The sequence below is a fragment of the Equus asinus genome, chromosome 1 (genome assembly GCF_041296235.1).
Source record: "Equus asinus isolate D_3611 breed Donkey chromosome 1, EquAss-T2T_v2, whole genome shotgun sequence".
Lineage (NCBI taxonomy): Eukaryota > Metazoa > Chordata > Mammalia > Perissodactyla > Equidae > Equus > Equus asinus.
In genome coordinates this window covers 104,919,839-104,947,282 of record NC_091790.1, presented here as the reverse complement: position 1 = coordinate 104,947,282, position 27,444 = coordinate 104,919,839, and the positions used below count along the sequence as shown (strand labels likewise).

At 43.4% G+C, this 27,444-nt stretch overlaps 1 long non-coding RNA gene across 2 annotated transcripts; it reads right to left on the bottom strand.

Moving 5' to 3' along the window:
* Positions 1 to 27,184, bottom strand: LOC106841048 (uncharacterized). 2 transcript variants are annotated; one of them, XR_001400531.3, is made up of 5 exons: positions 26,276 to 27,184; positions 19,746 to 20,031; positions 10,011 to 10,209; positions 8,309 to 8,425; positions 1 to 2,165 (listed from the first exon to the last, which is right to left on the bottom strand). It is a non-coding gene; the product is annotated as an uncharacterized lncRNA (long non-coding RNA). The 2 variants fall into 2 exon arrangements; XR_011501738.1 differs by lacking the exon at positions 1 to 2,165 and having other exon boundaries at positions 7,031 to 8,425; positions 26,276 to 26,683.
* Positions 27,185 to 27,444: the final 260 nt, after the last annotated feature.

Here is a 27,444-nt window from a genome sequence, read left to right as displayed (position 1 = left end):
CATTATAGATTTATTACCTTAGTATCCAAAACCATCTTATGCACTTTCTTAAAAGCTATTAAGTATATATACAAGGCAAATATTATATCCTCATTTAATTATGTTTTGACAGATATCTGATAAACATTCAAAATGTTATGGGGTGTGTGGTTTTTATTATTTGCTTGTTTTTCCATTCTATATCCCAGATACGATGCAAGCACTGGGATGACAGGAATGAAACGCTCAGTCCCCGAGTAAAGAATGTTCACAGTCTCCTTGGGATCGATGATTCAATCAACAGAGTGAAAGAGAAAATGATGGCTTAAGAACAGCATCACTTATAAACAACAAGGAAAGGGGTTAGGACTGTGCAGGGGGAAGAAGGGAAGGACATCTCAGTGGAAACAACTGAGCTCAGAATCTGAGCACAAGGAGGTACTTTACCAGGAGACTTCTGCTTTGCTCTCTGTCGTTCCTGTGTTGGACTTCGTATTCTCTAAGAAGGCATTGTCTGCCCACCTCAGGACCCCTCATTCTCTTCCTCTCTGTCTAGAATTCTCGCCTCTCCCCACCATCCACTGTACCCCTATTCATTGTTTATTTCTGAAACTGAATTTCAAAGATTCTTTTCTTCTCTGCACTCTAGATTTACACATTTTGCTTGAACTGAGAGTATCTTGCCTTTTTACTTCAGGGTGATTTGGAGTTTATTATGAATTATCTGTAAGATTAGTTAACTAGTCACGCTCATTTCCATTCATTAGTATACATTCATCAGGAATCAGTATACAAACTGCTGGATTCACCATGAAATGCAAAGCACCTAGAAGGACAAAAAGGACATTCTAAACTCTAACAGCTCTTAGAATAATGAAATTAATGCATAAAATAAACATCAAACAAACGAAAAGTTGCCACACTAAGATGGAGATTGGAAAGTTTTCCAAAAATAGAGAGAACCTTATTTAAAATGGAGATATACACTGAAATATAGTATATTTAGGAAATTCCAAAATATTGGTACCATTCTGGCTTAGTAAAATACTTATTTTATTAATTAAGGTAGTTGAGATGACTTTGCACTATAATAAACAATCTGAAACACCCAAGAGTATGTTTGTGTGTATACATATATAAACACATATTTGCTTACACTATATACATATTTACTTAAACCAAATCTAGTTTTCAGTTTCTGCAGGGCCGTTTGACATCTTGTTCTGTAGCTATAAATCAGAGGGTTTCATGTGGGAACCACAAGGGTGTAAGACAACAAGGTCACTTGTCTTGATCCAGGGTGTAGGAAGGACTTGCCCTGAAATACATGAAGAGTGTAGTTCCTTGGGAAATTGCCACAGCAGTTAAGTGGGAGACGCAGGTAGAGAACGCTTTGAGCCTCCCCTCAGCAGTGTGGATCTTCAAGAAGGATAGGATAATACAACAATAGGAGACAAGAACTCCTGAAATGGTACTCAGTTCAGTGAAGCCAATAATGGTGCATATCACTAACTCATTGATCTGTGTATCTGAGTAAGAGAGTGATAGAGGAGGAGAGATATGACAAAAGAAATGGCTCATCTCATTTGACCCAGAGAAACCCAAGCAGAATGTTAATGTGGTGTGTATCAAAGCATCTGCGATTCCCACCAGATAAACCCCAGCCACGAGCAGGGAGCACGCTCTGCTGGACATGTTGACTGTAGAACAATGGGCTTCTAATGTCCTTGTACCAATCAAAGGCCACCATTGCCAGCAGTAGACACTCAGAATCTGAAAAGATAGGGAAGATAAAAAATCGCAGAGCCAAGCCAAAGAAGGGGACTGACTTGCTCTTGGCAAAGAGGTCCACCAGCATCTTGGGCCCAACTGCTGAGGAATAGCAGAGGTCACAGAAGAGAGGTGACTGAGGAAAAAGTACATCGGTGTGTGCAACTAGGAATCCACTTTAATCAAAACAATCATTTCCAGATTTTCCAGAAGATTAATAAGATAAACAACTAGAAATGTGGTAAATAGGTTCACTTCGGTCTCAGGGTTATTGGTAGTTCCAAAGAGAAAGAATTCGGTCCAGGAGGAGCAATCTTCACTGTCCATCTTTTTTATTCTTGTTGTAAACTCTCACAAAAATGATCAAGACAATGATAGCTCAGCATTGATGCTTCTGGGATATCCAAAAATATTATCTGTAAGACATAAAATGATTTGTTTCTGTAAATTGTCTTCTTTACCCATAGAAAATAGCCCAAGTGCCACTTTTAAAGAGGCATTATTGTTTTGTGAAAAAACTAAAAATATGAGGGATTGGAAGTTGGTAAACTTTAATTCTAAATCTATTTTTCGCTCCTGAGATATGTGACTCATCTTGACCTCTGTTGCCCACTGTCAAGCAGTAGATTTGAAGGAACTGAAAGCTCATTCTACATCCAAAATAATAGGAAAGAGACAATAAAGTTAGACAAGGCCAGAAGATACAGGACTAATAGAAGTTTGACACAAAGAACCACATTTATCGCATTATTCAAGAAACATATTGTGGGGAGGGCCAAATGGTAAAGGGGGTCATTTGCACAGCGATGGATGGAAGCTAGACTTTTGGTGGCAAACACGTTGCAGTCTATACAGAAGTTGATATACCATGATGGACACCTCAAGTCTATATAATGTTATAGACCAATGTTACTGCAACTAAAAAAAAAAAGAAGAGACGAATTAACAAGTAGCAATGCCTTCTCTGGCAGTAATTCACCATTTTGGCTGTAGATAGAATTAATGGGGACTTTAATAAAAAAACACTAATTCCCAGATCACACCATATGTGCTCTGGGTATATCCCATAAAAAACGCTCTAAAAATCTGCCCAGATGATTCTATTACCCAACTGTTATTTGTAGCCACTGAGATAAAGAAACACAGTGAGCTATTATCAAGCTTCCATATTAGAGGCAGACATTGTAAGCAGTTACTTTTCTATATAAGCCTCAGCACAGGACAGTTTAAAATCTCGTTTTCTAGATTTGAAACTGGAGTTTGGGGAAATTAAGTAACTTTAGCAAGATCACAGACCAGTCAGCAGTAGAATGGGATTTGAGCATATATCACTCTGATTTCTGGCCCTGAGTGCTTTTCAAATTTACGACACCCTGTCGTGTTAGAGACATTTCAAATATCAGTCAGAGGACCCTTCATGATTTCTAGTAACCATATCAGATGAGTCAATAATCTTTTCTACTTAGCAGACTCATCGCTCATTTGTTCATTTGGTATCAAATGATATCAAATATTTACCATAAACTAGGAACCAGGAGAGATATTGAAGATGTTCTCCAGAAACTCAAAGCCCTAGAAGGGATTCAGAAGAGCACACAAATATTTTACTAATATATTGTGTGACTTACAATTCTGATTATGACAGAGTTGGCATAGACTCACCCTCACATCCCAAGCAATTATAGAATTTTGTCAGGGTCATAAATCAACTGTTCTGACGCATTAGGCGATGGACAGAATGGGGAGATAATCCTTGAAAGAAAGGGAGCACGTGAGGTGAGTTTCATATTTATATGTCTACCTAGGGACATTCCCCAAATATGCAGAAAGTCAGAGTCCCAACACACAGCTAAAGTTTCACTGCATGGAAGAAACAGCGGAGTTCAGGGCTGTTAAGGTAAGTGCAATCTGCAGGGCAGGGGACCTTACAGAAAAAGTACCTGAAATTTTCTTGGGGTCACCCCCATTGTTCTTGACCAAACCCTAAGTGGCACGCGGGCAGGTGAGAATGCACAGGGTCTAGCAGAAAATACACGAGGGGCTGAAAGCTGAACAGAGATTCCAGAGGCTGCAGCGACCTGGGGATGTGTGGGATTTTGAACTAACCAGGGTGAAAATAACTTGAAGGATAACAGGGACATTCAGCTGAGATTCCAGAAAGGCGTCATCCTAGGAATAATGTCCACAACATACTGGTAAAGGCTGTGCCTTAGTAGAAAGGAGAAAACTAATACAGACTTTCCCTATCAAAGCCAAAAACAAATCCCTGACAGGATCAAAATGATCTGCTAATAATCTAACTGCTTTTCTTTAAAAAAAAAAATACAGGCGCACACACACACACACACACACACACAGTGTAGAGATCTACACAGTCATGCACCACATAATGATGGTCTGGTCGATGACAGACTGTGTATATGATGGTGGTCCCATAAGATTAGTACTTAGTGGACCAATAATAGCCTAAGTGTGTAGTAGGCTATACCATCGAGGTTTGTGTAAGTGCACTCTATGATAGTCCACAATGATGAAATCACCTAATGATGCATTTCTCAGAATGTATCCCCATCCTTGAGTGACACATGACTGTGCAGTATATGTCTGTGTATATATATACACACACAGATAGATGCATATGCAGTATATGTGTATATATATACACACAGTGTAGAAGAAAGAATATGTTCAAGATATCATATACAAAATATAACATATAATTTTAAAAAGTAGACATGAATAGTTCTGGGAAAATGTAATCCATAATAGAGAAAAAGTCAATAGTTAAAGATAGATGTATGAGCCAGACAGTGGAATTAGTATACAAGGATTTTAAAATGTTGAAGAATTGAGAAAAATTTAACTAGGTAAACATAAACTTAAAACTAATCAAATGGGAATTCTAAAAATAACGATAAAATACTTGAAATAAAAAATCCATTGGGAGGGGGCTGGCCCGGTGGCATAGTGGTTACGCATGCCCCTTCTGCTTCGGGGGCCTGGGGTTCACCAGTTCAGATCCCGGGTGCAGACATGGTACCACTTGGAAGCCATGCTGTGGCAGGCGTCCCACATATAAAGTAGAGGAAGATGGGCACAGACGTTAGCTCAGGGCCAGTCTTCCCCAGCAAAAAGAGGAGGATTGGCAGCAAACATTAGCTCAGGGCTAATCTTCCTCAAAAAAAAAAAAAAAAATCCATTGGATGCATTTAAAAGCAGATTGTATACAGCAAAGTTGAGACAAGTGAAAGCAAACATGGATCAAAAAAATGATGTGAGAGAGAGAAAAAAGAACAACAAAATAGAACTGTGGAAAAATATCAATATTCTACTATATATGTAATTGTAGTCACAAAAAAGAAGAGAGAAAATGCAGCAGAGAAAACGTATGAAGAGATAATGAGTAAAAATAGTCCACGTTTGATGAAAGACATTAACCCACAGATTCAGAAATTTTAGAAAGCCGCAAACAGAATAAAGAAAAACAAAACAAAACCTAGTACATCACAGACAAACTGTTGAAATTCAAGGTATTACAAAGATAAAGACACCAAATAACAGATGTAGGTTTGCTTCATCAGAAGACATAAAAATCCAAAATTGTACTCATCCAACAGCATAGTTTCAAAATAAATGAAGAAAAATTGGCATACCTTAAAAGAGGAATAAAAACAAGTGGCTATAGGGGGTGGAGAGGAAGGATGAATAGGAAAGCACAGAGGTTTTTTAGGGCAGTGAAAATACTCTGATCCTATAATGATGAATATGTCATTACACATTTGTCCAAACCCATAGAATGTACAATACCAAGAGCGGACACTAATGTAAATGATAGAATTTGGGTAATTATGATATGTCAAAGTACATTAATCAATTGTAATAAATATACCACTCTGGTGAGAGATGTTGATAATGGGGGAAAGCTATGCATTTGTGGGGGCAGGAGGTATATGGGAAACCTCTGTACCTCCCTCTTAATTTTTCAGTGAACTTTTAAAGAAATTAAATCTGTAAAAGAAGACAAATGTTGAAGAAATGCAAGATGGTGATCACCTCCACATAACTTACTTCTGGGGTTAATTTTTTTCTCCTTATTTGTATGTTTTCGCCAATAAAATTGAAAAAGAAAACCAACAGACAAAACTAAGAAACAGATGTGATCAATGTAAGCTAATGCTATCAAAATACCTGTCATTGAATAATGTGTCTAAAGGAGCAAATATTTGGGGGCCGGCCCCACAGCCAAGTGATTTAAGTTCCTCTTGCTCCGCTTCAGCAGCCCAGGGTTCACGGGTTCAGATCCTGGGTGCGGACCTGCTCCACCATCAGCCATGCTGTGGTGGCGACCCACATACAAAGTAGAGGAAGACTAGCACATATATTAGCTCAGGGCTAACCTTTCTCCAACAAAAAAGAGGAGGATTGGCAACAAATGTTGGCTCAGGGTAAAATCTTCCTTACAAAAATTTAAAAAAATAATAAAAGAGCAAATATTTGGAACTCTTGACAAGTGGCCAAGGAATTGGCTTAGAGACTTAAGATACACATTCCAGAATGACACTGATGGAATCAAACAAAAAGGAGCCAGTACTTTCTGAGCTGTTTAAAGTCGATTTTTGCTCCTGCTGCTGTAAACTGGAAGATGGATGAGAATGGAGATGGTGAGAATTTGTCATTTATTATTTTATTCTGGTTTCTTTTTCTTTTTTTTTTTTTTGAGGAAGATTAGCCCTGAGCTAACATCTGCCACCAATCCTCCTCGTTTTGCTGAGGAAGACTGGTCCTGAGCTAACAACCGTGCCATCTTCCTCTACTTTACATGTGGGACGCCTGCCACAGCATGGCTTGTCAAGCAGTGCCATGTCCGCACCCTGGATCTGAACCAGCTAACCCCTGGCCACTGAAGCAGAACGTGCACACTTAACCGCTGCGCCACCGGGCTGGCCCCTGTCATTTGTAATGTAAAACTTTATGAACCATGAAACTTTCTGGAGACTTGGGCCGGTCAATTTATTTACTAGAAATGATGAGACCACCATAATCCATAAACTGTCTATCTTCTTATCACCATGGAACGAAATAGAGGAAAGAAACACACAAATTTCTCATCCCTGTTTTTTTTATGTTGCTTTCCTAAATTACTTCTAAGCTCCCTGAATCAGATTTCTATTATAATGAAGTCTTAGCTTTAAAAAAAAGTTGTTTAGTTAGAACTTCATAAATGGCAATAAAACGTTTAACCAAACTGCCAGCACTCAAATTTGTTAAATGTTTTTTATTTGGATTATGACAAGAGCCTCATGGAGACTTGCACAATTTGATATTAGGAACATAAACTATTAGTAGGGAGATTTGTAAAGTAATTCCAAACAAAACCAAGCAGCATGCATAACTTTTAAAACTGCAAAACACGGACAAAATTCTAAATGTATTTGGATAATACAGTAAATCATAAAATATTATAGTAGCAATGGATTATACAAGTTCTGCTCTCTTTTAATGGGAGAGACAATGTAATTTCTGATGCAAAATCAGCCATTTGTGAAGCATCAGCTATTAAATTAAGAGCTTTCAAGTCTGTAAAGTAAGGGGAAGCTAATGGAAGTCAGAGAGAGCGAGGCATTGGTCAAGGCTACAAGGACACAGTGAACATGTCGACCCCATGTGGGCATGGCCAATGTTATTTGGATCAGGGATGACCATTTTTAAGTTTGAAGTAAATGCAATATAACTCCTGTTTCTTTCCTGTAAATAACCAGTATATTACAACTACACAGACTTGTTGGGGGAGTGCATTTGAGGAAAATTAAGGAAATGGGCTTTTTCCCTCTCTGGGAAGGAAATAAATAAAAGCAGTCAGAGGACAGATACAAGTGAGATTAAAATTTAGCAGAAGCAGTAAATTAGGACAAACTGACTTGAAGAAACAAAGTCCAGTGATTATCAGGAAAAGGCATGAGGAAAAGGAAGGGTTTGAGGTTCTCCCATTACAGGTGGGACATGGGCATTTTTTATGAAAGATCATGTCTTCTCTCGACACTTGAAGGCGAAGAGTGATTTTATAGGACTGGTGGACTTGGGGACATCTCAGTGAAATTATCCATTACAACTTTCTTTTTTCTTTGCTCTTTCACTACAATTTTACATTTGATGAAAAATATTGTACCCAAGCAGACCAATTTGTTAAAGTTCCCTTTGAACTGATCACTTGTACGCTTTATAGTTTTAAAATTGGATTATGATCTTTAGTACCTCTACTGACAATTAGACTTTAAAAGTGTTAGGCAAACAATCTGGCCATGGCCCCCGTCTCTGACTCACCTGATACCTTTCTCCCCATCCGTCACTTTTTCCCAGGCTGGTAGCCACAGCACTCAAATGGGTCCCCACCCCCATGGATACGTTCTTTGACTGTACCTCCTACCTGGAAAGCCCAAATCTCACCTCCTTAGAGAGACCTACCCTGACCAGCCAATCTAAAATAGAGTGGCTGTCTGCCCACCCAGCCATCTGGGCTCTCTTGATCACATGACCCTGCTTTATCACCATCTAAAATGACCTTGATTTTTCCTGGGTTTACTCGCTTATTGCTTGTCTCATCTCCCAGTGCTAGTCTGGAGGCTCCTTTGTGGTGCAGGATCCTAAATTATGCTGTTCAGGACTGTGTCTCCAGCACCTGAAATTGTGAAGAGGGAAAATACGTATTTGCAAAATGAGTAAGTCAGCCAGAGGTATATATTAACAAAGAATTAATCATACATTTTAAAATAGATATATAGAAAGTACACGTAAAGGCAAAACACCAATTGCATGTATAATCATTACGATCATGTTCACAGCATGACTTGTTTAAAATTTCTTCAGAACAATTAATAGCAAACGAGAGTTAGGTCGAGTATGTTTCTCATGTTTTCTAAGTGGGAGAAGCGTGGAGTAGTCATATTTAACATCTGCCTGTGGTGGGCAGAATGACGCCCTGAAAATGCCCAGGCCCTAATCACTGGAACCTAGGATATGCTACGTTTCACGTCGGAAGGGAGCTTGCCAGTGTAATTAAGATTATGGACTTTAAAATAGGGAGATTATTCTAGATTATCTGAGTGGGCTCAAATTAATCACACGAGCCTTAAAAGCAGATAAGTTTCTCCGGCTGGAGCCAGAGATGTGGTGGAAGAGGAGGCAGGAAAGATGCTATAGAGGTGACGGCAGACAGAGTCCAAGTGAGAAGGGCTCAACACTCCACTGCTGGTTCTGAGACATGAGGGCACACCTGCAGGGACTAGAGAGCGACCTCCGGGAGATAAAGACAACCCATAGCTGCCAGTCAGCAAGGAAACAGGGACCTTTTCCTACAGGTGCAAGGAACTGAATTCTGCCAACAACCTAAACGAGCTTTGAAGTGCCTCCGAGAATCTCCTGCTAGAAAGGAACACAGTCCTGCCAACATCTTGATTTGGTTCTTGGGAGACTGGACCAGAGGAACCAGCTGAGCCACACTGTGCCCAGACTTCTGACCCACGGAAACTCTGAGATCATAAATATTGTTTAGGCTGCTAAGTAGTGATAATTCATTATGACAAAAGAAAACTAAATAATGTCTAATAATAATTATAAGAATAACAAGTAACATGGAATTCTTACAGCGTGTTAGAAAGTTTGCTACGGAATCTATGAGCATTTCATTTTATTTTTATGATAATTTATGATGTCGTGTACTTGGCACATTTTGAGAAGTCTATTTAACCCAAACTTCTTGTCTTTGAGAACCGCCCCTCCTTACTCACACACGGGAGCGGGCCTTTGGCAATGATGTTAATATTTTGTGATCCCATTGCTCTGTTCTAAAGAGGACCAATGGTGAACACTTGGCCCAAGATGGTCACATAGATCCTATTCCCTTGATTTGGAATTGTAACTGAGAGATGTTACTTTCTTGAGCATGGAGAATATGAAATCAGAAATTGTGGAGTGGCATTTACATGGAAAGAAAGATAGAATAATGAAGACGTACAGAGAAAAAATAATGGCCAGAGCTTACTGGGCCAGAGGTGAGAGAGAGAGATGTAAAAAGTGGCTTCTAAGGTTTTAGATGGCTTTCCTGTTTGTCTCTATTGCCTCGTGAGGCCCAGCTGTAATTCTGGGCCACCACTTCATTATGGAAACTTTCTCCACTTAGCTTAGACTAGCTTGAGGAGAGTTTTCTTACTCCCAACCCAGAGGGTGTTAACTAAGGCAGGTAGTATTGTTATACTTTCACTTACAGAGATGCTGTATTCATTAGGGTGGGCTCAGCTGATGTAACAAATAGGTTGGTGAAGTTCAAAGACAATGCACTCAAGTAAAATCAAAGAGACGGCCTCAGTCAGCAGCAGACTCTTCTCCTGGTGATTCAAGGAACCAGGTTTCTTTCAGTTGCTGTTCCGCCATCCCTCAGAGTCTTTGTTGTCATCTGAGTCCAGCCTGTATTAAAAAAGGAGAATGGAGGAATAATATGGCCTTCCTAAAATCCTCAGCACCAAAGTAGCATCTATTGCTTTTCTGTTCCTGTTCCATTGGCAAGAACTGGGCAGATGGCCACAATTAACTGCAAGAAAGATTGGGAGATACAGACCAGCCAGGAACCCAGGGAAAGTAAAAGTAGTTATGATAATCAGCCAGCAACCTCTGGCAAAGGATGTTCAATAACGTGTTCAATAGCGTGCAGCTGACATTGGCAGACGTGGGGATGGGAACACGGATGCCTCAGGAAATCTGGATCTGAACCACTTTTCTCTATAACACTTTTGTTTCAGCTGGTGCCTTCCATCTGTTTTATCAGTTGATTTAAAATTCCACTAAACCTGTTAGGTAGCCACCTCACACATTCTGTGCTTGTTGATTTACTCTTAATTTAGATAGTATCAGAGAAAAGAAACTCATTATTCGGTGCACTCAGAGAGGGTCAGTGACAAATTACACAAGAACAGCTGAGGCCTCAATTAGGCTCCTCACAGCAAAGCTCAGAAATATGAGCACCTGTGGGGCCGGCCCAGTGGTGCAGCGGTTAAGTTCGCACGTTCTGATTCTCGGAGGCCTGGGGTTCACCGGTTCGGATCCCAGTTGTGGACGTGGCACTGCTTGACAAAAGCCATGTTGTGGTAGGTGTACCATGTACAAAGTAGAGGAAGATGGGCATGGATGTTAGCTCAGGGCCAGTCTTCCTCAGCAAAAAAAAAAAAAGAAGAAGAAGAAGAAGAAGAGGATCACAGTAGTTAGCTCAGGGCTAATCTTCCTCAAAAAAATAAATAAGTAAAAAGAAATATGAGCACCTGCTACACTGTTTTTTTTTAAAGATTTTTTTTTCCTTTTTCTCTCCAAAGCCCCCCCAGTGCATAGTTGTATATTCTTAGTTGTGGGTCCTTCTAGTTGTGGCATGTGGGATGCCACCTCAGCGTGGCTTGATGAGCAGTACCACGTCCACGCCCAGGATTCGAACCGACGAAACACTGGGCCACCTGCAGCAAAGCACGCAAACTTAACCACTCTGCCACGAGGCGGGCCCCTCCTGCTATACTATTTAATGACAAATGGTAGCCACAAAATTGAAACCTGTAACCTCTTTCAGATGAGTACTTCTGAGAGTTTACTAACAAGAAGTCATTTTTTACTCCATTAGTATGAAACAATTAAGTGGGAGTAGGTAATCAACTTAATTTGAAGTTAACTGGCCTAAAATACAAAAAGTCTCTGAATATATTCTAGCATTCTTAATTTTGCCTGTTACATTTCAGGGTTCTTTGGTGACGCATTGGTGAGATAACCAGGATTAGGGTCTGGCACTAACCCGTAGATCAGGGGTTGCGTTGAGTATAGAGTGAGAACAGGCGTGGTGATATGGATGGGGTGCTTGAACAGGGAAGTTCACTTACACACACACACACACACACTGTCCGGGGTGTGGTGGGGTGGGTTCCACAACCTACAATTTATCCACATTCATAGTTCAGGTACAAAAATTTACAGAGTTTCCGAGGTGAAGAAATGCAGCAGGAAGAAAAGAATCATGGGTAAGCTAGACAGGTGGCTGGAGCTGGGTCTGCCTGCTCACGTCAGTCAACAGTGCACGTCTCTTCCAACTCTGCAGCAGTAATGATACACGGGGAGTTTGAAACTGGCCATGGCAGGAATATTTACAGGAAGTGGTATATACTACAAATCATGATGTCCCCTTCTCCCGACACAGAACTAGCTGATTGTTAAGCATTTACATGGTGTATTAGCCAGGGTTCTCCAGAGAAACAGAACCAATATGATGTATAAAGATAAACTTATTATGAGAGATTGGTTCACATGATTACAGAGGCTGAGCAGTCCCATAGTCTGCCCTCTGCAAGCTGGAGGCCTGGGAAAGGCTGTGGCATAATTCTACTCTAAACGCAAAGGCCTGAGAACCAGGAGCTCCAATGTCCTAGGACAGGAGAAGACGATGTGGCAGCTCAATTCGCCCTTCCTCTGCCTTGTTGTTCTACTGAGGCGCTTCATGGATTGGACGCTGCCCATCCACATTGGTGAGGGTGGCCGTCTTTACTCAGTCCACTGATTCAAATGCTAAGCTCTTCTGGAAACACTCTCACAGACACACCTAGAAATAGTTTTAGCAGCCATCTGGGCATCCCTTAGCCCAGTCAGGTTGACACGTAAAATTAACCATCACACCTGCACATCACTGGTGGTACCCATAATCCAGGTGGACTAACATGATCATCTGAGAAGGTTTTTTCCCAGGTGACATTGTTACTGCCTGGGGCCAGGCTTCCAAGGCTGACTTGCTGACAGTTGAGCAGGGCCTGACAAAAGCATGTCAGTCTCAGACAGCAGACTATGAGCATGAGAACTGCCAGTCGGTACAGTAGGAGACACTCTCATCTACCATCTGGGGAAGGAAGACTGCAGAACCCCATTGTCAACGGAGCCCCTCAGTGTCGGGGGCAGAGTGGAGAGTGGATCATATGGGCTGACTTTACAGGGGTCTCACAGCTTGTGCTAGTCCATTCTCCCAGGGGAATGATAATTTAGTACTAAATTCTACCTTATGTGCTGTTTAGAAAACGTGGGAGAAAGTAAATGCACACAGTGCATGAACAGAAAGCCTTGTCCTAACTGCAGAGTTGGCTGGGAAACCTTCTAGAAGCTGAGTTAGCACCATCCCCGTTAATTTGGGGGGGCCCTTCCATGATATGCAGATGGAACCTCACCACAAATCAGATAAAAGCAGTCCGCCCTGTGTCTTTTCATCTATCTTTCCATCTTCTTCATTGGTGATTTACAAATCTGCCCAGTTAACGATCTACTGTGTATGCTAGCCTACTGACAGAGAGCTTGCTGGGAACTAGTCTGGGGTCCCATAAAAGTGATCAGTTTTCCTTTTTGATGCAACCTATGAAAAAGGAGAGAACCTGATGGCAGGTAACCTGGAGGAGTCAGAAAATATTTCCAGTCAGCCTGATGAGTGCATCACAGCATCAGGACACTTATTTCCTCTTTTACTGTTAGAAATCATAATCAAAATCCTACCCCAGCATCAGGTCAGGGACTTTTGAACTGTGACCCAGGTGTCTTACTGAGTTGTAGCTCGATACAGAAGTATCAGAGTCAGACAACTCTGTATTTGAGCACTTTGCCAAACCAAAGCAAATCAAAACAAACAAGTCAGGGACTGTGGCAGGGTGTGTAAATGCCTTCAAGTTGGCATTCTGGTGAGTAGGGAGCTGGAGGGCAATTCTAACTAATTCCTTAGCCACTTTCCAGAATGCCAGGGGGGAAAAATGTCTTTACAACCTGAAAATCTACGGAATCTGGAGATGAGTTCAAATCTTTTTTGGATCAGTTTCAGGCTCATTCTTTTCCAAGTAAATTGCTCAATCTAAGTGTAAGTAGAGTATGATTGCTCCTCCTCTCCCCACAACTTCTTTTAGCTATTAACGCTGAAGGCAAGCCGAGAGAGGGTAAAAAATATCCCAGGAAGGGAAATGATGCTATTTAAGGTCCAATCCCACTAGTGCCAATGAGAATATATCAAAACAGATGTAAGTTTCAATAGTAGTGTTACTTGCCTTTGAACAGCCCAGGGGACATACTTAAGGTGAACACCTTGATCAGTTTTCATGGACCCAGGCAGTGAAGCAGTATGGTGACAGGAAGAAAACTGTGGCCTCTTTGAAAAACATGGGTGACATCTCCAGATTTAGATTTGGCTTTTTTTTCCCTTTCTTTTCTTTCTCTTCCCTTCTCTCCTCCTCTCTCCCTCTCCTTCTCACTCTTTTTCTTTCTGCTAAGGTTCTGGAGCCTCTTCACATCTAGGTAATGGTATCATTTAATTGGAATTTCCTTCAAAAATAATAGAAGTGTTCAGTAGCTAGATACCGCCACACTTATACGCCCAGACAAAGAAAGAGCTCAGAGGTGTAGACATTTCTGATTGCAGTGAATTCCGACACTATTCTTTAAGTGCTGGCTCAACACTGTCAGCAGCAGGAAGACATCCAACAACTGGACACCCTTCCTTTTCACATCCCGTGTACTAACGCAAGAGAGCAGGACAGAGAAGCTGGTTACTATCTCCCAATTTTTCTCACACCTGGAGCACCTCAAGTATTCCCAATGTCAAAGCTTAAAAACTGACCTGGGAGCCACCTCAATGTGTTCAGAGTGGAGGGAAAACCTATGGAAGAAACCCCAAACCAGAAGACATGGCTTCTCTTTCCATGGGGAACACAGGATAGAGCTGAAGGAACTCTGGACATTTGGGGAGAACTCTAGGGTTACTGTATTGTCTGAAACAAAGGAGTTGGAGTAGCACATTGAAATCTGCAATTTAGCAGAGGAATCTCCATACCCTGCAGCCTACGTCTTTATACAACCCCTATTGATGTGGTGCAGGAAAAGGAATCAGGCAAAACAGAGCTGCAGTAAAGTGAATGAACACATCACGCCCTGAATTCAAGATGCCTTGGGCTCTTTACTTGGGAACCAGTGGCCAATGTGGGACATAAGTGAGTTTAGCAGACACCCAATGGCTAGTGAGGATGAAGGAGCAAACAAACAAAACCCCCACCACTGCTACCTACACCACTGCATCATGAATTTATTCATCTTTTTAATTTTAATTTGGAGATAAGCATTTACTCGCAGTCTTGTTATTATTTTATTTAAATAGCAGGATGTTTTCAATAAGATACTAAAAAAGCACAGCAAATCTGTTACAGGTGCTAGCTTCCTCACGGTGTATAGGTTTAAGACGTCTCTGGATAAGTACTGATAACTCCATACTTCTATGTAATATAAGGTTGAGAGTATCTAAGCATTTATTGAGCACCAACCCTGAAAAATATCCATCATCACTGATTGGACTTGACCTACTAATTACAGAAATTACAAACATTTGGGGGGTTCATGGCTACTAAGGGAACTTTGAGGATTATAACTTGAACATTAAATGATTCAATGACTTCCCTCACAAGTGTGAAAAGAAGGCCCGGTTGCATCTAAGAAAGAAGATACTGCCTTCCAGACTCACGGATCTTTTTGAAACTTGGGAATGGACAGAAGATGCTGATAGGCACTTAGGGTACTGGAAATTGTCTTTTGAATGCTCTGGCTTAGCTTCCCTGGGTCTTGCTAACTCGCTATTATTACAGACGGCAGTTTTGAGAAGGTAGAGAAGTTGATCGCCATCAAGATGAGGCTGGGAAATGGATTCCATTCGATTTTGCTAATTATGATCAGTCTGAGATTGAGACTCGGTTCTTGAAAATCAGAACTCTTGGTCCTAATGTGGGCCATTATAGACAGATTGTAGAGTTTTATGAATTGGGCTGCCTTTTGAGAAGTGAACTTATGAACTTAATTTACTTGTAGATAAAAATCTGTGTCATTTCAGATGCTAAGGTTCAGTGACGAATGGCCATAAGAGAAACTTCAATTTCAATATTCACTAGAGGCCACATCTTAGCCAACAAGATTGATATGCCATCTTATTTGTCCCATTTATTTGTGGGAAAGGGGAGTCAGGGTCTATGTATACTCACAACAAGCAGCATACGCACATTCTTATTCTTGGCAAAGAGAAAAAGAGGGACTCAACCCTGGAAGAGACAGGACCAGAAGCAGTCCCCAATAGATGCCAGTTAAGTGGGGAGTGGAAAGATGGACCTTTTACTTTTAGGACCAAGGAGACATTAGATGCTGCCTCAGCACTGAGCTGTCAGTGAGGGAAGACTACCAACCACCCATGGCTACAGAGTGTCTGCTCATATCATCTTCTTCCCTTCCTGATTGACATGTAATGTGTGGACCACATCTATCCAATGATGTGGACAAAGTAAGCTCCAGGGACACAGTACGTCTTGGTGAGATTGGAAAGTCTCAACACAACCTGACAAAGCTGACTCAACAGAATCAGGCGGAGGTAGTTGCTCTGTGAGGTAAGGTGCAGTATATACACAGCTCCTGGTACATCCTCCTGAGTTATCACAAGCAATTGTTTTCAAATAAATGATCAACCCAATTCCAAAATACTCTCCCAAGGTTCAGTTTTATATACCCATTTCTAGTATCGATTTTCTTAGCCTAGATCCTCTAGAAAACAGAGTCTCAAGTAAGGAGTAAGGTATTTGGGAAGTGCAAGCCTGTTTAACCCAAACCTCTGGTCTTTGAGAACCACCCCTCCTCACTCACACATAGGACTGGGCCTTTGGCAATGATGTTAGCATTTTGTGATCCCATTGCTCTGGCCTCAAGGGGAACAATGTTCATAGAGGAAATAACCCACGTGTCATCAGTAGGAAAGCTGTGGGGCATTCACACAGAACGCTCCTCAGTTATGCTGAGGAGCAAATGCTGCCACACACGTCCGGGTGAATCTCATAGATGTGATGCTGAGGGAAGCAAGCTGGACATAAAATAATACATGAATAACATACAGAAAGGAGGCCCTCTTTTCTCTTTTTTCCTTCTTTTAACATAACAGGGGCCTTGAATCAGGCTCTGCATTGGCAATATCATGTCATGAAAGATTAACAGCTTAAGATTCAGGAGACCCATGATCTGGCTGAGCTCTGTTCCCGAGAGCTCCCATATGACAATGGGCAATCTCCGCCTCAATGTCCTAGGTTGGCCCGTCTGATCCATCACACCTCTGGAATATACTACGTCTACATCTGTTCATTAGTGTGACTCTGTAATTATGACCCATAACTGAGGGCAGTGTACTTAGCGTGTCCTGGTGCCTCCTATTTTCTCCTTGTTGGCTTTCAAGATGTTATGGCACATACTGAGTTAGGAATCTTAGTGTAGTACCAGTGATGACTTGTGAACCATTCTCCTGGTGAACATCTTTCCACTCCAGCCACATGGCCTAGAACCTTCTGCTGTGAACCGGATAGTCAATCCTGGAGAAGTTTATTTCCTGCAGATTAGCCGAGTTCTGTGCTGAAGAGCTCTTCTCTCCCCACTATTGCCCCAGACAGGACCTTATGAACCTTCCCCAGTCAACTTTTGCTGTGGAGGGCAGCCGCTGTGAACGTCACCACATTGGCCTTGAACAGAGGGAGTGCCCTGGCTGAGAAGTTAGAGGGAGGGGAAGTCCCTGGTGCTGCCTTCAGGGCTGCGAAGTCTGAAGCTCTCCTTCCAGAACGGTCCTGTTCTGTGTGGTGGGCAGGTTCTGGGGTAACAGAGCGCTGTTTCAGTTTCGCTGTGCCCTCACCAATTTCCCAACACTCTGCCAAACATTACTATATGTTTGCAGAACCTCAAAGCATCTCCCTCCAAATATTTATTAAAACATTTTTCTCTTAATTTCTTTAAAAGACCTACGACTATTTAAAGCAAAAGTTTAACACTATATTGTGGGATTAGAACATGAGTAGATGTGAAATTTATGCCGACAATAGCACAAAGGGGAGGAGGTCAACGGACCTGTTCTGTGGCAGGGCTTGTCATTTTAACATTGATGAAAATAGTATACTATTAAGTCTAAGTAGATTGTGATATGTTAAAGATGCAAATATAACATAAGTATGTTAAAGATGCACATTCCTGGAGCAACCGCTAAAACTATGCAAGTGGTTCACTTAAATACTAGTAAAGGAATTAAATAGAATACAAAAAGGTATTTGTACAAGAGTGTTCAGAGAGGAAATAGCCCACGTGCCCATCAGTAGGAAAGTTGTGGGGCACTCACACAGCAGAACGGTCCTCTGCTGTGCCCAGGAGCAAATGCTGACACACACACAGTGGGTGAGTCTCATAAACGTGATGCTGAGGGAGGCAGGCTGGACATAAAATCATCTACATTGTATGATTTCAGCTTAAACGAATCTACAGTGAAAAACGGAACAGTGGTTGCCTCTGGGAGAGAAAAATTTCATGGGAAGGAACATGTGGGCATTTTCTGGGGATAATGGAAATATTCAATTCTTAAAAGGGGTGAAGCTTATATGGGTATATTTATTTATCAAAACTGTGTGGTTGAGATTTGTACCTTTCAATGTACGTACATCTTGCCCCGCAAAAAACCTGAAAACACATAAAGTGAGGGGTGGGGAATGGGCTGAAGTAGAGATGAAAGAGAAATGGCAGACAATTAGTAGCTGTTGAAGCTGAGTGACGGGTCTGTTATGCTATTTTGTTTATTATGTATATGTTCCTAATTTTCTGTAATAAAACACTTCCATAAAAAGAAAACTGACCTACAGTGTTAGCTGGTAAGATGTTGGTTACCTTTGGGAAGGAGGGAGGGAGAAAGCGATTGTTGGGGGCCACGAGCAAAGCTGGTTCTAGATGTTGGTTACACAAGTGCATGCCCTCTGATAATTCATCCAGTTTTACATGAATGATTTCTGCATATATTTCTGTATGCAGGATATACATCGATAAAAAACTTAAATCCTGCCTATTTGTACAAAAATCCTACACTCGATATTTCAGAACAACAGTAGTGTGTTGCTTTGTTTCATTTGAAAGTGGAACACATTCACTCATGGCAACATCCGATGGATTTTAATTTCCAAAGTATCTATTAATGTCCTCACCCTTGCATGACCCCCTAGGTCTTTCTAGTTTTGACTCAATTTGGTAAGTGGCATGGTTTTGAGTTTTTATGATGCAATTTTTATCCAGCAAAATCTACCCCCACGGTGATGCTCACCAAGGCCAAGATGCCTAGGACAGTGCCGTGTGCACAGCATGCTCTCAAGACCTGTGGGACTGGGTGGAATCAGGAACAAAATGAGGAGTAGGGGTTGGTCCACGAAAAGGGTGGTGAGTAGGTGATGCAGGTGAGACTGAAAGGCTGTAGCTCAGCGACAAACGTTTCCACATTAATTAGAGAAACCACTTGTAACTCATTCACCAAGATGCTGGCTTAAGGCAGCGGTTCTCAGCAGTGGCGGCACACTGTACTCACCCGGAGAGCTTTAAAAACACTGGTGCCCGGGGCCCACTCAAGGGATTCTGACTTAACTGGTCTGCTGCCACGAGGGTTTGGGGAATTTTAAAAGGCCCCCAGGTGATTCTAATGCGCAGTTAGGGGCAAGAACCACTGACTCGAGGTTGGGGAGGCATGAGCTGTAAGGGTGAGCTACGGAACTTGCCCCCCACCCCGGCCCGCATTGCAGAGCCTCAGTTGGGGTCTTAGGTAGCAGCTTTGCCCTGTTGAAATCAAAGGGCTGCTTCAGGCCTTGCTCAGTTGTCTGGCTAAACTGGAGCAGGAGGAAATGTCTCCTCAGCAGGTCTGTCTTTATGGCTCTTGCTCTCAGAGTAAGAGCTTGTTTAGGCATGGTCGTTTGATTTAGTCTGAGTTGAAAATCATGAATAGCCTACAAATACCAAAAAGGGACGAGAAGAATTTGCAAACACGTGGAATGCATTAGATGTGTTTTCAAGTTTCTCCTATGATTATAAATAAAAAGATATAATGTTGAGCTTTGATTTCCTAAACTCAGCCCTCAGCCACTTACCTAAATTATGCCCCATCTTTCCAAAATGCTTCCGCATCCTCTGGCGGGGCTAATTCCCAGCGCTGAAGAGTACTGGATGGACGTGAAGCGCAGAGGAATCCTGCTTCCTGCAGGAGCGTCCCTCCCCAGGACCCGGGAATGACGAGGGCAGCTGCAGGAGTGTGGTCTGGTGGCTGTGCGTGGGCTCCGGAGTCGGGCAGAGTCGACACCGTGTCCCAGCCCAGCCCCTTAGTAGCTGTGGGGCTTTGGACAAGTTACTCGACTTGAGCAGGTATACAAACCTCATCTGCAAGAAAAAGCACAATGACACTGATGGCAAAAATGGCAGTGATTTTCCATCCCTCCTGCATCCATGTCCTTTGTGATGTGGTTTTGCAGCTGCTCCCATCAAGAGGCAGAATCTGCTCCCCAAACCTTGCATCTGGGCTCGCCCTATTCGCTCTGGCCAACAGAATGCAGTGGCTATGACAGTGTGCCCATTTCAGGCCTGAGCCCGAAGGTCTTGAATGCGTCTGCTTTTTCCTTCAGAATTCTGCCATCTCCATGAGAACAAGCCCATGTTAGCCTGCTGGAGGATGCAACACCACGGCGAGGAGAACCAAGGGGCTCAGTCAGCACCCAGCTCACACGCAGAGGCAGAGTCCCCCAGGCAGTCAGCAGCCGACCAAAAGGCACGAAGGAGCCCAGCTGAGCCCAGCAGAGTGGCCCAGCTAAGCCCAGCCTAAAGTGCTGACCAGCTCAGCTGAGCTAAGTTTTGGGGTGGGTTGCTAAGCAGCAATAGCTAACTTACAAATAGACCCACTGCACAAAGGATGTCAGATTCAATGCCACGTTGATTCCAAGTTACCTGGCGAGCAGTAGTCCCCCCAGAGGTACTGACTTCCCTTCTACAGTTTCATCTCTTGAGTTACACAGACATGCTCAGAGACACGTATGCATGTGACTGGTGCTTAAATGGGTTGGAAGGCCAGACACAGGTTCTCCCTAAATTTCCACACCTCACGCTGTGGACTTCCACACACACACTGAGGCCGCCTGACAAGGACTTCCTTCCATGATGATTAGCCTCGCCCCCCTCAGCCCAGCTCCCACCTGTAAGGTGATAACAGGCCCCCAGGGCCAGGGACTCCAGTAGTTGAGAATTTGGAGATTCATGACCTGAGGCTACCGCATCCCTTTCTTCCTTCCCCTGGTCTGTCCCCAAGCTGTGCTGGCCCTTCTATTCTGCCTTGACTGCTCCCAGCTGTTCATCCCGCCCCACGCAGCTCTCTTCCCTCCCTCCGTCCCTCTCTCCTGCTCTAGCTCTTTCTTTCATTAGTCTTTGTCCCTGTTCCTCAGTAAATTAACTCTTCTTCCACTCTGCTTTATACACACTCACTTGGGAACCAAAAATTCACCCCACAGCTTAGTATTCCCAGTTTTGGAAACATTCCGGACATTCTGGAATGAGAACCCTGCCATCCTCCTCCAGAGAACCTGGAAGCAGCTGATTCCAGAGGAATCTTGCTTTCTCATTTCCTTCTAATTAAACCATTTCTCCTCAAGCACCAGCATTCAAGATAAAATGGTTTAAAACTGTTTGTGGTCATAAAAAGGAACAAAGTCCTGACACGCTACAACTTGGATGGACCTTGAAGACATTACGCTGAGTGAATGAAGCCAATCCCAAAAGCCCAGGTGTTACATGATTCTATTTATACAGTAATAATGTCCAGTACAGGGAAACCCACAGAGACAGAAAGTAGATGAGTGGCTGCTTAGGGCTGGGGATGGTGGGGCGGGGGTGACAGCTAAAGGGTACAGGTTCCTTTTTGAGGTGATAAAAATGTTCTAACATTGACTGTGGTGTTGGTTGCACATACACACGACTATATGAAAATCCATTGAATTGTACACTTTAAATGAACAAATGGTAATGTATATGGGCTTTACCTCAATAAAGCTGTTTAAAGTTTTAAAAATTGCGAACTATTTTTATACATACAAAATAATATATATATATATACAAGGTATGAAGAAAAATAAAATAAACACCCTGTACCTATCACCTTCTTAATAAATAAAACTTCATTAGTACCTTTAAAGCCATCTGCATGGTCCTTCTGCAATATTACCCTTTGCCTCCTCACCAAGGAAAATCATTCATCCGATGTTTAAAAAAATATATTGTTCCTTTGACTTTCATCATAGTTATACGACATATGTATGTACTGTAAACATTGTTTAACTTTATAAAACTTTTGACAAATGTGTTGTATATACACCTGTAACTTGCATTTTTCACTCAACGTTGTATTTTTGACTGCCTTCCACGTTTTAAACAGTTTCTATTCAATTCTATGTATTATTTACTAATTAGCCTCTAAAGTGAAGATACTAAAACCTACCTCAGAGAGAATTCTTGTGAGATAATGAATATAAAGTGCTTATGGCAGTGCTTGACTCAGAGGTGTTCAATTTTTGATATATATTATTATATAATTATTAATATGTTGTTATAATTGCTATATATATTATCATATATATTGAATTATTATATATATAACATATATTATAATTATTGCTATAACATTCTCTGTGAATGTGTGCTATTTCACCAACTGCACTATACATTAATAGTTTTCAAGCCATAGTAAAATCTGAGTTACACAGAACTTTGGGAAGTGCCTCATTCTAGATATTTGAATTTCTGGGTAGCTAAGATTTAAATTTTGTATGTGCCAAATTCATTTCTAAATGTATATTTTCAAATTTAAACAAACTAAAGGGATGAACTTCATAAAAAGTTTCAGCCATTTCCACATTGTCTTGCAAGCCCGTTATGAATGTATGCGGCAGAGCTCTCATCCGACGGCACAAACCGTTCCGTGTCCTGCTTTAAAAGTTCTCCTTCATTTGTGCACTTCCACAGCCCAACACAGCCCACAGAGCTGCCATTTTTCATGACTGTGTGCTTCCCCGACTTCCACACAGTCAGAGGGAGAACAGCTGAGGGGAGAGGACACAAGGCAGACAGGCTCTGAGCCCCGACCAGGAGAACGGCGGGACCCCGAGCCCTCCCAAGGGGGGATCAGAGATTCTCCTGGGGCCATCAAGTTTTCCACAGCGGCTGCTGGTGCCAGTTTCCAAGCTGCCGCCATCGGAGGGCAGTTTGATCCTGTCCAGCAGCACAGGTCCATCTGTGGGGGCTGCCTAGACGCCTGCACTGGAAAGGACTGTGAGGTCAAGTTCAAGCTCTGCAGAGTGAGGCCTCGCATTTATTACCAGCGTCTGCAGTTACAGTTCCCAGCACAGCCTTCACCTGCTCCCGCTTGTCATGAGATGTTAAATGACCCCAGGGCGGTCCTAGGGCTCCGATGAACATTACCCTGTCACTCTAGGAGCTTCTGGGTCAGAGAGTGCTCTCCTTCACTCCCACTGCACATGTCTGGATGTATCAGCAAGCATGTGTGTTTATAGGTACTGTAACTGTGTTCTGGATATGAATCCTGACCCAGGCATTAATTTATTTAAAACAGTGTTGTAACATTTTCAAAATGTTGGACATCTTACATTCTCTATTTCTGTTATTTCTAATTTTATTACATTATGGCCCAGAAATGTAAAGTGTAAAATTTTTGTCATTTTATATTTACTAAGTATAGCATTTTGTTTTCAGGTTTTGGTCAAAGGTATTTCTATTTCTTTGCAAGTCTGTTGACTCTTTTTTTTTTTTAATTTGTTACTACATTCTTTTGAGTATCTTCATACAGATCAGTTACATTTTCATTGTTTCTTCTGCTTAAAAAATTTCTGGCCCTTCATTCTCTCATGGACTTTTCCTTCCATGCCTTATGCTCTAGATTCTATGATCTAATATCTGCTTGTGAGTTAAGATCGCTTTCAGTTCTAGACACCAGAAAAGCTGACACACAAGAGTATGAACAAGCAAGGGAGGAGCAGGCTGAAGAGGCAGGAGGGGCCAGGTTGTCTGAGCTCTTGCAATGAGAAGCAGTAGAGTGTTTAAATTTTTTGTTTTTAAAGATTTTATTTTTTTCCTTTTTCTTCCCAACGGCCCCCGGTACATAGCTGTATATTCTTAGTTGTGGGTCCTTCTAGTTGTGGCATGTGGGATGCCACCTCAGCGTGGTTTGATGAGCGGTGCCATGTCCGGGTCCAGGATTCGAACTGACGAAACACTGGGCCGCCTACCACGGGGCCAGCCCCAGCAGTAGAGAGTTTAAGTGGGGGAGGTGGGTGGAGCATATCATGGTTCTTCCCCTTTTCAAGAGATCACTCTGGATGCTGAGCAGAGAATGGCTGTAGAAGGGCAAGAGAGGAAGTAGAGACAGTTGGGAGGCTGTCCTTGGCAGTAGACCAGTAAGAGAGGAAGGTGGCTGGCCCCACCAGAGAAATGGAGACAGCAAGAAGCTGCACTCAGGATGCATGTGACAGGCAGGGCCAACAGCACTTGCTGTGAGATTGCATGGGGGGTGAGAAGGGCAGAGTCAAGGATGACTCCCGGGTGCTCTCCTCAGGGAAGAGGACCCAGGCCTGGGGGTGATCAGCAGATGGTATTCAAAGCTGGGAGACTGGGTGGGATCTGAGCAGAGAGGGCACACAGCAAAGAGAAGGGGGCTGAGGATTACTAGAAATCTGGTGGGGGGAGGAGGAGCGGAAGGAGGAAGATAGAGTGAGGGGGAAGGGGCTAGGAAATCCAGAGGAAAGTGTTTCGAGGAGGAGGAAACAGGGGCCAGGGGGCCAGCGGTTAAGTTTGCACGCTCTGCTTCAGTGGCCCAGGGTTTCAACGGTTTGGATCCTGGGTGCAGACCCAGCACCGCTCATCAAGCCACGCTGAGGCGGCGTCCCACATAGCAGAACTAGAAGGACTTATGACTAGAATACACAACTCTGTACTGGGGGGCTTTGGGGAGAAGAAGAAAAAGAAGAGGAGGAAGTCTGGCAACAGATGTTAGCTCAGGGCCAATCCTTAGGGGAAAAAAAGGGAGGAAGTGCTCAATTGTATCATCTGTGTCAAACGCAGCAGAAAAGGTGAATGAGATAACAAACCTTAAAAACTTAGCCTTGTATTTAGCAAAATGGAAATCATTGGTGACCTGTATAAAAGCCACTTCAGTGAAGTGCAGTGGAGAAAGCTGGAACAGAATCAGTTCAGGAGAGAACGTGAGGAGAGGCTGCTTGAGTTGAGCAGAGAAGCAGAACGGTACATGGAGAGGAATCTGGGCTCAAGGGAAATCTGTTTCTTTAATGCACAACCTTCAGGCATGTTTGTACACAGATGTTGGCAAAGAATCATCAGAGACCCAGAACTCTGGACGTACCCTGAACGGGCTTCTCAGCCCAAGTTTGCTCAAAGCTACAACTTTAATGTTTAAAATAAATGGAATTTTTGCCATCTTTTTCATAATACAGGTATACCCCACAGAATATATCCCCAGTTAGTGTTTTTCTGGAAAAAGACACGTGAGTCTCTAATACTTAAACTGCACAGCAGCCACTTATTACTCAATACATTTTTCAGCTGATATTTATATAAACTCTACATTGAGTCCTCAAAAAGAACATTTTAAACTAAATGGTTTGCAAGAAAAGCTTCATGTTGCTTCCAAATTCAATTGGTAGATCATCAATCATGCTGGTCACTCTGCAAAGCTTTGGAGTGTCAACAAGCTGTCCAATATCTGATGTTGCTGGTCTAGGAGAAGCCAGTGCTAGTGCACAAAGCAACTGTGTGGTAACAACCACATTAAATGCGAGGTGACCAAGAAGCAATATCTTAAGCATTTTCCATCCTAACACCATATTTGTAACTTATATCTAGGTGCCATATAGTGATTTAGGAAATTGGTAGGGTTTTTCCAGGACTTGCAATGTCTTATAATTTTTGCTATTGAAGATAATGGGAAATAGGTTCTCCTTAGTATTTTCTCAGAGAAAGTCTGACATTTCAGGCACAAATCACTGACACACATTAATGATGGATGACTTCCCAGTCTTGTTTCACTTTTAAATTTTTAATTACTTAGGTCGGAAATTACTTAACTTCATTTCTTCCAAATCTTGTAGTAAAACTGATGCTCCAGAAAGCCATAGCACAGATATTCTGCCGTTTTGCATCCTCTTTGCATAGAATTGGGGCTGCCAAGACTCAATGGAGAAGCAGGTAGTAATGCAGAACTTGGAATTAATCAGAGGAACTAAAAGGGGAACTGACTTAAGAGAATTATCAGTGTAACCCCCACCAGCAATAAATTATTAAAAGTGGTTCCAAATGTATATTTAAAAAGGCATGTTAAATGTGGTTACAAAGAAACCATACTGTAGGGCAGAAAGGCTGAGTTGTGTATTACCTTCCTACACAAACTTCCCCAAGATTTTGGGAGGACCACCGGGAACTTCTGGTCCTGTTGCCTGTGTTAATTAGGCCAAGAGGTCCACACTGGGATAAGGAAACGGTGAACCAGCCTGCGTGGGGCATCAAAGAAGGGGTGTGGGTGTTGTCCCTCAAAGCAGCTTAGGGAGTCACTCACCTGTGCGTGTGAGCGTCCTGTCTGCATAATGCACGAATGAGGGCTGCTCACTGTGATGTTTTCTCTTTTTCACAACATGGCTGAGTCAGTTTCAAGAGGCCAGACCAAGATGTGGACCGTTCAGTCAGGCAGGGTCCACGGGGCGCTCTGGGCGGGCCTGACCACGGGGTCCAGAGGGGGGATCGTCGCAGCCGGAGGGATACAGGGGATGGCGAGAAAGGCGGCGTTGAAAAGGCAACTTCCACCTTCCGAGTTCCCCAGCATTTCCATTCTAGCCGGCGAATTCATGGTTTCAAAGGCGGGCCAGGGAGCTTCCCTTCGGGGTCCAGGTAGTCTCAGCACCCGCCGGCTGCTCAGCCACACGCCCACCTGGGTACCAGCCTCAACAAGCTGGGCCTGCCCCATTGCGCATGCCTACCGGGGCGGGGTGCGGAAAGTGGGCGAGGCATGGAGTGGCGGGAGAGGGCGTGGGGCGCTGGTAGGGAGGGCGTGGTCTGGCAGAAGGCGTGGCGTGGCGGAAGGTGGTGGGGGCGTGATGGAGGGCGGTGGGGCCTTGGGGGGCGTGGTGGAGGGCGGTGGGGTGTTGCAGGAGGTGGGGCGTGGTTAGGGAGGGTGTGGTGGCGGAGGGGAGGGCAGGCGACGGCGCAGGCGCTCCGAGGTCCTGGAGGGCAGGTTGTCCCCGTGCCCACTCCTGCAAGCTGCAAGAGGCGCTGGGCACTCGCTGGTCTGCGAGAAGTCCAAGTTCCGCCGCGACAACTCGCCCCAGCGGCATCTTGTGGAGATGCAGGACCACGATAACAAGGAAAGTCCACCCGCTCTGGGCCCGACGGACCACCCCGGTCGCCCTGTATGGGTTTGGGGAGATCCGCGCTCCGCTGGGCGTGCTGGGACCGCCCTCGGCGCGTGGAGGGGCGGGGTGGGAGTCGGGCCCCTCGCTATGCCTGCCGGGAGCTGTAGTCTCTTAACCGCGCCCAGCGGCATCTTGCGGGAGGGGTAAGGGAGGTGCAGGACTACAACTCCCATAATGCAGCTCGCCCTGCTCTTCGGGGAGGGACAGGGTGGTGTGTGCCTCCCCGCCTCCGACTGGCTGCGGCAAGTGGTTCTGGTCCGCCTCCTGCGGACCCAGTCCGGAGGGATGTGAGGGGACTACCCGGACTAGAAAGGAGGGT